Source organism: Bufo gargarizans, chromosome 4 (genome assembly GCF_014858855.1).
Source record: "Bufo gargarizans isolate SCDJY-AF-19 chromosome 4, ASM1485885v1, whole genome shotgun sequence".
NCBI lineage: Eukaryota > Metazoa > Chordata > Amphibia > Anura > Bufonidae > Bufo > Bufo gargarizans.
In genome coordinates this window covers 142,151,458-142,164,756 of record NC_058083.1, presented here as the reverse complement: position 1 = coordinate 142,164,756, position 13,299 = coordinate 142,151,458, and the positions used below count along the sequence as shown (strand labels likewise).

Genomic DNA, 13,299 nt, shown 5'->3' with positions numbered 1-13,299 from the left:
AACATGCGACATGTTGCGACTGCGACGCGACAGTCGCAGAAAAATCCATCTAGAATCAGAGAAGCTTTTTAAAATGAATTTGAATAGACGTTCTTTTATCAGTCTCAGGGTACAGTCAAAGAGGAGCTGCATGTGGAAAACCCGCCAAGTTTACAGAAGCAGCAGTAGATGGGACGTAAAAGAAAAAATCTGCAGCATGTCAACTTATGCATTGCAAAGGGTGAAATGTGCAGCAAATATGTAGCATTAACTGCTGCACCCTCTGCACTTTGATTGACAGAGCCAGGCTGTGCAGAGGGTGAGGCAGTTGCAGAGATAGCAGAGCCTCTAGGTGTAACAGTAGTGCCCCCATTGCTCCTAGAGGCTCATTTTCATATATATAAAACAATGTGGACACATATGAACATGGGACCAACACAGATGTCTTCAGCTGCACATGTAACAGGTCAACCAATTTCATAGGTACAAATCTGCTGACAGATGCCCCGTAATAACAGTCACAATTATGGAACAACTCCCCAAACTTCCAGTGGTGATCATACGGTTGACTACAAAGCACATGTGGCGATACAGCCTCAACATACTTCTTAATGTATTTTTAATTATAAGACAGTGGTGGCCAGTATCGCAGTGTTCGCCGACGAACTCATGCGATCTGCCATCTTTATTTCAAAGCCCGGCGATGCAGAGGTAAGTCCTTACCTGTGCCTGCGCCGCTCTGAAACACATGCCGTCACCGGGAGCAGGCAGTTCCAAGAACAGCCCGATAAAGGCGGCTCTCTGAACTGCCTGCTCCCGGTGACCGCATGTGTTTCAGAGCGGCTTGCGGCGCAGGCACAGGTAAGGACTTGCCTCTGCATCGCCGGGCTTGGGAATAAAGATGGCAGAATGCATGTGTTCGTCGGCGAACACTGCGATACTGGCCATCACTATTAGAAGACAAAAGTCTTTGTGTGGATTGATATACAAAAGTTTTGTGTATTAGATTACATGTTGATATTAGATACAGTCCCTTTGTAGAAGTAGGTCCCCACTTATTTCAGTCCAAAATGTATAAAAAGGGGTTAGGGTCCGCGCTGCAATAAAGGAAAGCTTAGGGGTAACACAAAAATCACTGGTTCTTCCAATCTCCTCCTTATCCAACGAGCGGTAGTGGGTATGCTTCTCACACAAAATCGTAATCTTAACACCACATAGAACATATGATAAAGCCCCACCCGGGTTTCGCTCCTGCTTCGTCTGGGGCGTTTCAGTTTAACTTTCGGGTATGGGCGATATTTGCCACCACGTCACATCCTCTCACTCTATCTCATTGCTGAAAATGCCCTTATACCATTTCCTCGTTATTATGGGCTGTTTTCAGTATTGCTCAATCATTTGAATACTCATATGCATATATGTAAAACACTCAGAAATAAAATAAAATAGAACAATCAAAATGTCCTCCTCATTTACATGTTCACCTGACTATGTTCAAAAATAGCAGTTCCGTGCAAAGCGATACTCCTGAACGGATCAATATCCACATAATTGCCCCCCATGGGCTACGCGTGGATTCCTGGATACCAAGTATCCTGAAGGAAAAATGAACACTCGTATAGGCTACATCAATACCATCAATACAACAAGGTCCCGCATCCCGCACCATTCCCTACACAGAGAGACTCCACGTGTTCTCACCGCGATCCATGTCATCTTTTCACAGGACAACGCCCTGTATGCTAAATCTTAGGGCCCTTACACACGACCGCATGCCCTCCTGAAGCGGCATTGATAGTGCGCACGGGAGCGCACAGCATCATGGATTACAATGATGCTGTGCACGTCGGGCCGCCCGCGGGGCTATTGTCCCGCACTCATATGATCAACTGGTTAAACAATAGTTGTAAGGAGGATTCCAAGTGTCTCTTTACAAATGGGCAATGCCTAGAAATACTGATACGTAACATGAAACAGTTAAATGACAAATTCAGCTCATGTGACATGTTCAGCCATGCGGCCCTTTTACCTTGGTCTGTTGTCACTTACCAGACCATGGCTGTTCAGTGGCCAGTTCTGAAAAGCAAAATCAGCTATTAGCAGAATAGGTGAATGACGCATTTGCCAACATTCCTGAGATTTTTGTCCCAATAATCCTAAAATTACAAAAAGTGTTTTACTTGTCACTCAGATCAGTGATCAAGGCGACTGTCTGAACCCTGCAACGCTCAGTCGACAAATCTGTCCTTGCAGGAAGACTCGGAAAGGAACACTATGGGGTGCTTTCTGGGGTTCTGTTCCGTGCCTCCACACCACAAAAAGATAGAGCATGTTCTATCTTTTTGCGGAACGGAGGGATCGCGGACCCCAAGGCAATTTGCGGTTCACAGCACGGGACACCAACGGTCGTGTAAACGAGCCCTTAAAGGGGCTGTTGGCTTGAACGATACATCACAGCTGTGACATATCACTCAAGCCTATGTAACCTCTGACAACGTGCGACTGGCAGCAGGTGGCATACGCAGGAAAGGAACAGCAGTGGAACTGTGGACAGGTAAGGTCTCGTTCACATCTCCGTCAGGAGATCCTGCAGCCCGTCTGATCCTCTGCTTTACCATCGGATCCCCACTGATGGCAATGAGGTCCATTGCATGCACCATTTTTTTGTCGGTGGAATTTGCGCCGGATCAGGCAGCCAGATCTCCTAAACGGAGATGTGAAGGCGAGTTAACTGATTATTTTTGTTAAGGACCAAAGCTTGGAACCATAGGTGTTGTCAGCTCCAAGACAGGACAACCCTTCTAATGAATTCCTCCCTATTTTAGTTTTCTGCCTCTCCACATAGGTGATAATCATGCAGGTAACACATAGCATTTGGTGAAGACACAGAGAAGATAGGGCTAAGACACTGGAATTAGTAATGCAGAACTGATACAAGTCATGCATATGGTTACATAAAGATATGCACCTTTTGCAGGAAGTGGCTTTTTAATTATTTTTAAAAAATTCTTTCTTTTTTTTCTTTTTGGAAAATTTGGTCTGAGTTTTTTTTTTTATCTAAAAACAAATTAATTATACCACCCAAATCACCGTCATTTGTGGTGAGACACGGATTGACATGGGACACTTCCCCTGTAACAGTGAGGATAAGAGTTACCCACTATCCTGTCTGAGGATACGAGGCTAAAACCACCTTGATCTCTATTGCCCTGGAATACATGTGTGAAGTCCCCTGATGATGTCTGGAAAAAGACAGAAACATGGCATGTAGGGCGTTGTAGTTACCCTAAGTTCACACCTGAGCGTTTTACAGCGCGTGCGATCGCGCTGTAAAACGCCCCGACGCATAATCAAGTTCTTGAGCTTCTTTGGGGCGTTTTGACGCGCGTTTGTGGCCATAGGACACTGCAGTCAAACGCGCGTTTACTATTACAAAAAACGCGCATAAAAACGTTTGAGAAACGCTCAGGTGTGAAAGCAGGGTTAGGGCTTTATAGAACTTAGACCCATACCGAGGGAAAGGTTCGGTGTGGGGTCGCCCCTGTCGGGGCGGGTGCTCCATTGTGGCAGGCAGGCCATAAGAACAGCCCCCTAGCCCCTAGAAAGGCAGAAAAGCCATAATAGGGTGTCCTAGGAGTTAATATTGTGCCAATCACGACATCAGCACCTGGTCACATCGGTCAAAGGCATTACCACTGCCAGGACCTCCCTCCATGGTCGTGGACCCCACCCAGACAAAGTGAGATCCACCCTTTTTTCATTTCATTGAATGCTATATGAATTGATATAGTGGAGGTAATCGTTGTCAATGTTGTCTCTCACCCAGTGTGATATATTATTTTAAATGACCTAGTAAAGGTTACGTTTTATTTGAATCCCAGTTTACAATATTTATCTGTTTTTTTTACATACCTCGTGGTTTTTATGGCTTTTTTTTATAGGTGTTTCAATTCTAAACAACTGTGTGACCACATTTTTATTTTTTTATTTTTTCTACAGAGAAGAGGATGTTAAAATAGCAAAAGCTTCAAAGTGCTGCATTAAAAAAAAAAGTCTAAACAATGCCACCTAATTAACAAACATGGCAGTGACCAAAAAGAAACTAAAGCCAACCCTAAACATGCTTTCAACAGCCAGTATTTTATTTGAACTGGCAACCCTTTAAATGTCATGTTAGTGCATTGCAGTAAGGGCTCATGCACACGACTGTATGTATTCTGCGGAACGGAACAGCTGGCCCTTAATAGAACGGTCCTATCCTTGTCCGCAATGTGGACAATAATAGGACATGTTCTATTTTTTTGCGGAACGGAAATATGGACATACGGAAACAGAATGCACATGGAGTAACTTCCATTTTTTTTTGCAGACCCATTGAAATGAATGGTTCCGCATACTATCCGCAAAAAATGGTTCTGCATACTATCACACTTGCGGCAGAGGATTCTGGCAGGCAGTTCCGGAAAGCCAGATGCATTTGTGAGACAGATCCGGATCTGTCTCACAAATGCATTGCAATACCGGATCCGCCTCGCCGGTTGTCATCCGGAAAAACGGATTCAGTATTTATTTTTTTTCTAATTTTTAAAGGTCTGCGTATGCACAGACTTCAAAACCGGATCCCTTTTGCCGGAGCACTTGGGGTTGGATCCGGCATTAATGCATTTCAATTCCGGCAAGTGTATAGGATTTTTGGCTGGAGAGAAAACGGCAGCATGCTGCGGTATTTTCTCCGGCTAAAAAACTTAAGAGAGACTGAACTGATGCATCCTGAACGGATTGCTCTCCATTCAGAATGCATTAGGATAAAACTGATCAGTTCCTTTCCGGTATAGAGCTCCTGTGACGGAATCCAATACCGGAAAACAAAAACGCTAGTGTGAAAGTACCCTACTATGACTGCAAACAAGTTGCAAGGGATGGATTTTTTTGTGATGGCCACACAGTGGCTTGTATAATGTCATAAGGAAACACAATTTTATTGTGACTCGTTGCTACATTGTGTACACCATGGCCATACAGCGAAACCAGGCCTGTGACAACTGTCAGAGCTGTGCTGCTTGTAATGCTTTTCTATCCATTATAAAGATACAATGTTACATTGCACTAAAGAGAATAATAGAACCACAAGCAGAAAACATGTTAAACTAAGGAGATGCTTCCTAATAATGACATGTTGTGGCCTCAAGCAGAAACTGTTTTTTCTTTCACTTGTTGTGATGTGCGATGGGGAAAAGGTTGACCATACTGACCATTTAGAGTCGCAGGACTGGTTAGTCTGGTTTTCCACAGCTCCCACTGCAATGACAATAACAACCTGTGTAGAAGGATTTTACACCAAAAATGCCCATAATGTACATAATGCACATTTGGCAGTGATTGCAGCATTTAGTTTATGAAGCCACAAGCTTTGCACACCTGGATTTGGGGATTTTCTGCCATTCTTCTCTGTAGATCCTCTCAAGCTCTGTCAGATTGGATGGGGACCTGCGGTGGACAGACATTTTCTGGTCTCTCCAGAGATGTTCAGGACTCTGGCTGGAACACTCAAGAACATTCACAAAGTTGCCCTTAAAGGGGTTGTCCGAGTTATGAAAAAAATATATATAGCACTGAAAATCTGATGGGCAGCAATAAATAACTAAGCTAAGCAAGTTTCAGGCAAAACAAATAAATATATATTTCCTTATTTCCCTGGCCCTTTGTTTACACGCAAAACAAACAAACAATCTCTGCCCCTCCCCCAGCACTGCTAAGGGAGTGGATACAAGAGCTGCCCTGAGTGCTGGGAGAATCAACAGCAACTTGTATGTGTAGAACTACAAGTCCCAGCTGTATAATAGTTAGTCTGTCAGCTCCTGTGCCCAGCATTGTGTCCTCACTGCCTGCAGCTACCCAGTCTGTGCAGCTGAAGGGGTTAAGAATCCTAGGAGAGAGCAGACAGCCGGGCAGTGAAGGGGGGTGTGGCCAGCACAGTGACTTCTGGTTTACAGGCTTGTAAACAAACTTTATCAGAGCAGGGAGAGAAGCTGACATCACAGGTCATGTGACAATTAGTCAAATCTGATAAACCAGGCAATGCAGATAAAGTGAGTTAATTGTAAAGTTGTTATATTTGCCTAGTTAGTTGCATAGAAAGAACAAAAAAATAACTCGGACAACCCCTTTAAGCCACTTCTGTGTTGTCTTGGCTGTGTGCTTCAGTCCATTCGAAGGTTAAGAGTGCTCTGCATCAGGTTTTCATTAAAGGGAACCTGTCACCGGGATTTTGTGTATAGAGCTGAGGACATGGGCTGCTAGATCGCTGCTAGCACATCCGCAATACTCAGTCCCCATAGCTCTGTGTGCTTTTATTGTGTAAAAATACAGATTTGATACATATGCAAATTAACCTGAGATGAGTCCTGTCCCTGACTCATCTCACGTACAGGACTCATCTCAGGGTAATTTGCATATGTATCAAATAGTTTTTTTTTACACAATAAAAGCACACAGAGCTATCGGGACTTGGTATTGCGGATGTGCTAGCGGCCATTTAGCAACCCATGTCCTCAGCTCTATACACAAAATACAGGTGACAGGTTCCCTTTAAGAATATCTCTGTACTTTGCTCCATTTAGCTTTTGTTCTCAACCCTGACCAGTCTGCCTGTCCCAACCACTGAAAAACACACCCACAGCATGATGCTGCCACCAAAAGCAGGATCTTTTTTTCAAAAATGATTTTGTTGTGTAAAATTGTAAACAAAAACAAAAAAATAGACATATTAGGTATCACCGTGTCTATAACGACATGCTATATAAAAATATCACATGATCTAGCCAGTCAGGTAAATGCTGTATAAAAAGAAAAGTACCCCAAAATGGTACCAATGAAAACGTCAACTCATCCTGCAAAAAATGAACCCCCAAACCAGTAACAACAACATGGCTCTCAGAAAATGGCGACACAAAAACAGGATTTTTTACTTCAAAAATGCTTTGTGTAAAGGTGGCAAAATGTAAAAAAAAAATATATACAAAGTTGGTATCTCTGTAACTGTACTGACCAGCAGAATAAAGGTAACATGTCATTTTTCCTGCTCGGTATTCACAGAGCCCAAAAAGCAATGGCAGAGTATCTGCCTTTTCTTTATCCTGCTTCCCAAAAAGGAAAATAAAAAGCGATAAAAAAAACAAAAACGAATATACCCCAAAGTAGAGCCAATGATAAAGTTCAGTTGAGAGAAGAATAAAATGTATGGTTGTCAGAAAATGACTGTACTTCATGGCGCCATGGCGCCCGCCCGTAAACCATTCCACCAAAATCTGCCTTCCAAAAACCATATGGCAGTCCTTCTCTTCTGATCCCTGCCATGTGCCTAAACAACAATTTGCGACTACATATGGGCTGTTTCCATGTTCATGAGAAAATGCTTAACAAAATGTGTTGTGCCGTTTCTCCTGTTACCACTTGTGAAAATGAAAAATGGGCAGCTTATGCAACATTTTAGGCCTCATGCACATGGCCGTGTTCCACGGCAGATAGCGGTCCGTGGTAACACGGCCTGGATTCCTGTTGAGAACAGGAGCGCACGGCGTCATTGGTTGCTATGACGCTGTGCGCTTCATGCCGCCGCAGCACTACAGTAATACACTCGTATATTGTTTATCAACCAATGACGCTCCTTACTTTCTGCGCCCTGCTGTGTGCCCATAGAGCAGTTTATGACCACATATGGGGTGTTTCTGTAAACTGCATAATCGGCGTAAGGCCCCTTTCACACGAGCGAGTTTTCCGTATGGGTGAACGCATAGCACCTGCACTGAATCCTGACCCACTCATTTCAATGGGTCTGTGTACATGAGCATTTTTTTTCACAAATCAGTTCTGCGTTGCGTGAAAAATGCAGCATGTTCTATACTCTGCGTTTTTCATGCATCCCTGGCCCCACAGAAGTGAATGAAGCTTCATGAAAAACGCATTGCATCCGCAAGCAAGTGCTGTGAGATAGTGACAGATCTCAGAGAGGTGAGAGGCAAGGAAGGGGTGGATAGTGCGGTCCACACCCGTATTCCACCACAGGTGAGACCAGCTGGAGGTGCTCGGGCTGGCATAAAGCACCTCCCAGAGTGTCAGTCTAGGGCAGGCATGGACAACCTGTGGCTCTCCAGCTGTTGTAAAACTACAACTCCCACCATGCACTGCTGCAGGCTGATATCTGTAGGCAGTCTGAGCATGCTGGGAGTTGTAGTTTTGCAACAGCTGGAGAACCTCAGGTTGGCCATGCCTGGTCTAGGGGAAGGAGATTCATTGTGCAACAGGGTCCTGCTGGAGGTTCTGTATTAGTAGTCTCAGCCGGGCTGGCTGAGGGACCATGGGGCTAGGTGCAAGCCGGAGCATTGGGGGACGCCGTGACACCTGGGTGCAAGGGTCACTAGGCCGGAGTTGGAGGGACTACTGGGCCCCACTCCCCCCCCCCCTCCCCAAAAAGGTACTGGATGTGAGACTGGGTGTGAACAAGGCTCTGTACAGCCAGGCGGCTGTGGGACACTGGGCTGGGAAAGACGCTTGTAATTACCGTGTGCGAATGGTGCTTTAAGTAAGGTAGGAAGATACCTTGTTTAGTTAGAGCCCAGGAGGGCAGGTGTTTTATTTTGTCTGATTTATGCTTGTTTTGCTGAGGTTCCAAATAAAAGTGTTTGGACCTTAAAATTGGTGTCTGGTAAAAAATACTTGTGTGAATGACCCCTGGAGAAGAGCTAACCCCCCACAGTGCGCATGCAATTTTCGTTTTTCACTGATGGTTACTGAGAAATATTGTTTGTAAACCTTCCGTTTTTTATCATGTGCTTGAAAAATGCATTAAAGCGCATTGCACCCGTGCGGAAAAAAACTGAACGCAATCCCAGACAAAACTGTCTGAACTTGCTTGCAAAATAGTGCGAGTTTCACTGGACGCACCCTGAACGCATCTGGAGCCAATCCGTCACACTCGTGTAAAAGAGGCCTAAGAAATATTCAGAATTGTTTTGCTGTTAACCATTGCTGCTTTACAGGGGGGAAAAAACTATTAAAATGTAAAATCTGCAAAAAAAGGGAAATTTTGAAATTTCACTTCTATTTTTCTTCAATTCTTGTGAAACAGGTAAAGGTTAAGAAAGTTTTCAATAAGTTGAGGAGTGTAGTTTCTAAAATGAGGTAATTTATGGGTGGTTTCTCGTAAAAGACTAACGCACACAAGCGTGCACGCAGTTTGCGGGTGCAGACCCACTGACATGAATGGGTTCTTGATCTGCAAGAGCTGGTCCTCCCCGCAAAAAAATAGGACATGTTCTAATTTTTTTTGCCGCTGAGACCGAAATCCCACAGAAGCACTTTGCAGTGTTTCTGAGGGCTTTCAATCTGTGTCTCCTCTCCGCACCACTCTGTATCTTGAGGATTGCAGACCCGCTGCCCGTATATTCCCTGTCCACAATACGGGCATGGGACACACACTTGTGTGCATGAGCCTTAGGTTCCGCAAAGTGACTTCAAACCTTAATTAGTCCTTTAAAAAAAGTGGATTTTGGAACTTTTCCTTAATTTTTAAATTTGCTTCTAAAATGCTAACTTTCTAATGTCCTAAAAAAAATAACATTTACAAAATAATGTCAATGTTAAGTAATAACTATTTTATGAGGTATCCCTATCCGTGTAAGCCTTCATGCCAATGACCGTAACAGGTCAGTGCCCATATTGCGGCCCGCAAATAGACTTCACTTGAATGGGTCCACAATCCGGAAGATACCTTGCATTGCGGAACGCAAGCACGGATCGGAAGCACCATGGAGTGCATGCACTACTTTTTTTGCAGTCCAGACCGTCTGATGTGGATCGTGGACCCCATTCAATGAATGGTCCGCTTCCGCAGGCACGGTTGTGCATTGAAGACCGAAAATTGCACGGGCACATGGCCATGTGCATGAAGCCTTAAAAGCTCAGGAATTCAAATTTAGGAAATGGCAAATTTCAAAATTTTCCATAAATTATTATTATATATTTTTTTTATAAAGGTAAAACATATCAACTCAAATTTACTTTTAACATAACGTACATTGTGTCACGAGAAATCAAACTGAATCTCTTGGATAAGTAAAAGCATTTCAAAGTTTTTACCACATATAGTGACACACTCAGATTTGCAAAAATGGGCCCTGAAAGGGTTAATGCCCAGTATCTTGTCCTAATTCGAGACTATTGCACAACATTCACTATAAACCACACTGACACAGCGCTACTATGTATCCCTGGAGTACTTATCATTATTCCCAAAATAATATATAAATCTAGATATATACACACGCACACATTATAAAGAAATTTCCTTTCATCATAATAGAAAACATACAGCAAGGGTAGGCATCCTCCAGCACTTGTGAAACTACAACTCCCAGCATGCATACTTGCTCTGCTCATAGAACTGAATGAAGCATGCTGGGAACTGTAGTTTTGCAACAGCTGGAGTGCCGCAGTTTGCTGACCCCCTAACATACAGCATTGTATAAAGACGAGAATTGTTTGCAGCCATAGCTCTGATCACATGACTGATGACAAGTCCTGTCACTAGCACCATATTGGAATTGGGAAAGATGTTAAACAGGTTCTCCAGGCTTTAAATATTGATGACATATCCTCAGCATAGGTCATAAATATCAGATTGGTGGGGGTCCAACACCTGGCACCCCCGCCATCAGCTGTATGAGGAGAGTCTCCCTTCTCTCTTCCTGCTCTACTGCTCTCTTTGGCAAAGCAGCATGAACAGGAAGAGAGAAGGGAGACGTTAAGTATTCTCCTCATACAGCTGACTGGTGGGGGTGCTGGGAGTCGGACCCCTGCCAATCTGATATTGATTACCTATTCTGAAAGCCCGGAGGACCCCTTTAAACACTAGATTCACCACTGCATAATTGCAAGAAATAGCACTATCAGGAATAAACACCAGCCCAACAAACCGCTGGAACCACTGGGATCATATCTAAAATATAAGACATGAACCGATCCACAGAAGCCCGATCTGTATCGCGATAATCCAGAGTAGCACTGATAAGAACTCCTCATACATAATCCTCTATACTACCCATCAAACCCACCTGCCATGTTATCAATATCATTATTTAACCCCTTCAGGATGCAGCAATTTTCCGTTTTTATTTTTTAAAGTGTATGTATATGAGTATATATATCCTATTACACAATACACTTAACCACCTGATTACCTGATTTGGCTAAAACATACATAAAATCCCCCCCCCCCCCCCATCAATCTAATTTTCCCTGCAACTATAAAGAAGAAAGGGTTGAGAGGGAAAGCAAGAGTTAACTATGGGCGAGGGAGAGGCTGACTGTGTAACCCTGTTGGGCAGGAGAGGGTCAATGTTGGTGAAAGGAAGGCGTTAACATAGAGGCATCAGGGTGAGGGAAGTGGTACTTTGCGAGGAAGGAAGGGGTTAAACAGAGTAGCTGCTCCTATGCAGGGCAGGTCTCTGTACTCGGGAGATGTGAGAGCAGACAGCTTAGGGAGGAAAGAGTTAAGTGGTGGGGTCGCTGGGTGCACCTGATGGCGGCTCCGTTTACTTTGCCAAGTTTCAGCAGGAGTTGCACGATGATTCCAGGGAATGGTTCTGTGATCTGCTAGTCGGGTCTAGCTGTCAGGCAGAATGAGAAGATCCTTGTTTTAGGGGAGGATTCTTGCTCTGTGCAGGGAGTCTACAGAGTAGTGCGCAGTTACACCTCAGTGTTTGATTAGTGATTTCCATCAGTGCATGCAGGGCCGGTGCAAGGAGTTTTACCACCCTAGGCAAAGATCCATTTTGCCGCCCCCTCATGTCACTCACTCACTGACAGACACACATGCACTCACTGACAGACACACATGCACTTATTCACTGACAGACAGACATACACACATGCACTCACTTGACAGACATACACCTACCCACTGAAACACACACATATATACTCACTGACAGACAGACAGACACGCACTTATTCACTGACAGACAGACATGCACTTATTCACTGACAGACAGACATGCACTTATTCACTGACAGACAGACATGCACTTATTCACTGACAGACATACATGCACTCACTGACAGACACACATACACACATGCACTCCCTGACAGACCTACACCTACCCACTGAAACACACACGCACTTATTCACTGACAGACACACATGCACTCACTGACACACAGACATGCACTTATTCACTGACAGACACACATAAACTCACTGACAGACACGCACTTATTCACTGACCGACACACATGCACTCACTGACAGACACACGTACACACATGCACTCACTGACAGACATACACCTACCCACTGAAACACACACACATATACTCACTGACAGACACGCACTTATTCACTGACAGACACACGTACACACATGCACTCACTGACAGACATACACCTACCCACTGAAACACACACGCACTTATTCACTGACAGACACGCACTTATTCACTGACAGACACACGTACACACATGCACTCACTGACAGACATACACCTACCCACTGAAACACACACACATATACTCACTGACAGACACGCCCTTATTCACTGACAGAAACTCACTGACAGACAGACATGCACTCACTGACAGACAGACATGCACTCACTGACAGACAGACATGCACTTATTCATTGACAGACACACATGCACTCACTGACAGACATACACCTACCCACTGAAACACACACACATATACTCACTGACAAATATACACATACTCATTGACAGACAGACATCCACACTCACTGACATACAGACATTTACTGACAGAAAGACAGACATACACTCACTCACTCACTGACACAGGCAAACACTCACTCAGTCAAACACTTAAACACTCACCTCCCTGGGGTCCAGTGTGGTGCAGCTCCTCAGTCCTCCAGCGCGCCGTTTAGTATGCCGGGGCCGGAATGACGTCATATTCCGGCATCACAAAGGGGGCGCGAGGGAGGAGTGGGGAGCTGCTAGAACAGCCTCCATTGCCGCCCGCCTCCTCTCCTCCGGTAATTTACTGGCAGAGCAGGCACCTGCCATCAGGGTAAGCAGATGCCTGCTCTGCCATATTTAAGAAGGACCTCCACCTCCTGTCCCCCCTGTAACGGCGCTGGGGGCGGCTCAAGAGCCGCTTGCCCAGGGCTGCAGTCCCAGTCAGGGGGAGCCCACCAGGGCGCCCCCAGCAGGCCGGCTCCCTAGGCGAACGCCTAGTTCGCCTATATGGTTGCACCGGCCCTGAGTGCATGCCTCCCAAGTGTCCCTCTTTTTGACCCAAG

The 13,299-nt window shown here is 44.8% G+C and overlaps 1 protein-coding gene across 3 annotated transcripts in view; it reads right to left on the bottom strand.

The window, feature by feature from the left end:
- Positions 1-11,683, bottom strand: part of RHBDD1 (rhomboid domain containing 1) — a 93,600-nt gene extending 81,917 nt beyond the window's left edge. The window contains exon 1 of one of the 3 annotated variants that reach the window (XM_044289436.1): positions 11,555-11,683. The gene's annotated coding sequence lies outside the window, so the exon portion shown is untranslated. Of the gene's footprint in view, positions 1-5,231; positions 5,263-11,554 lie in introns of those variants that run through there. The other 2 variants (XM_044289437.1, XM_044289438.1) reach the window with 2 other exon arrangements.
- Positions 11,684-13,299: the final 1,616 nt, after the last annotated feature.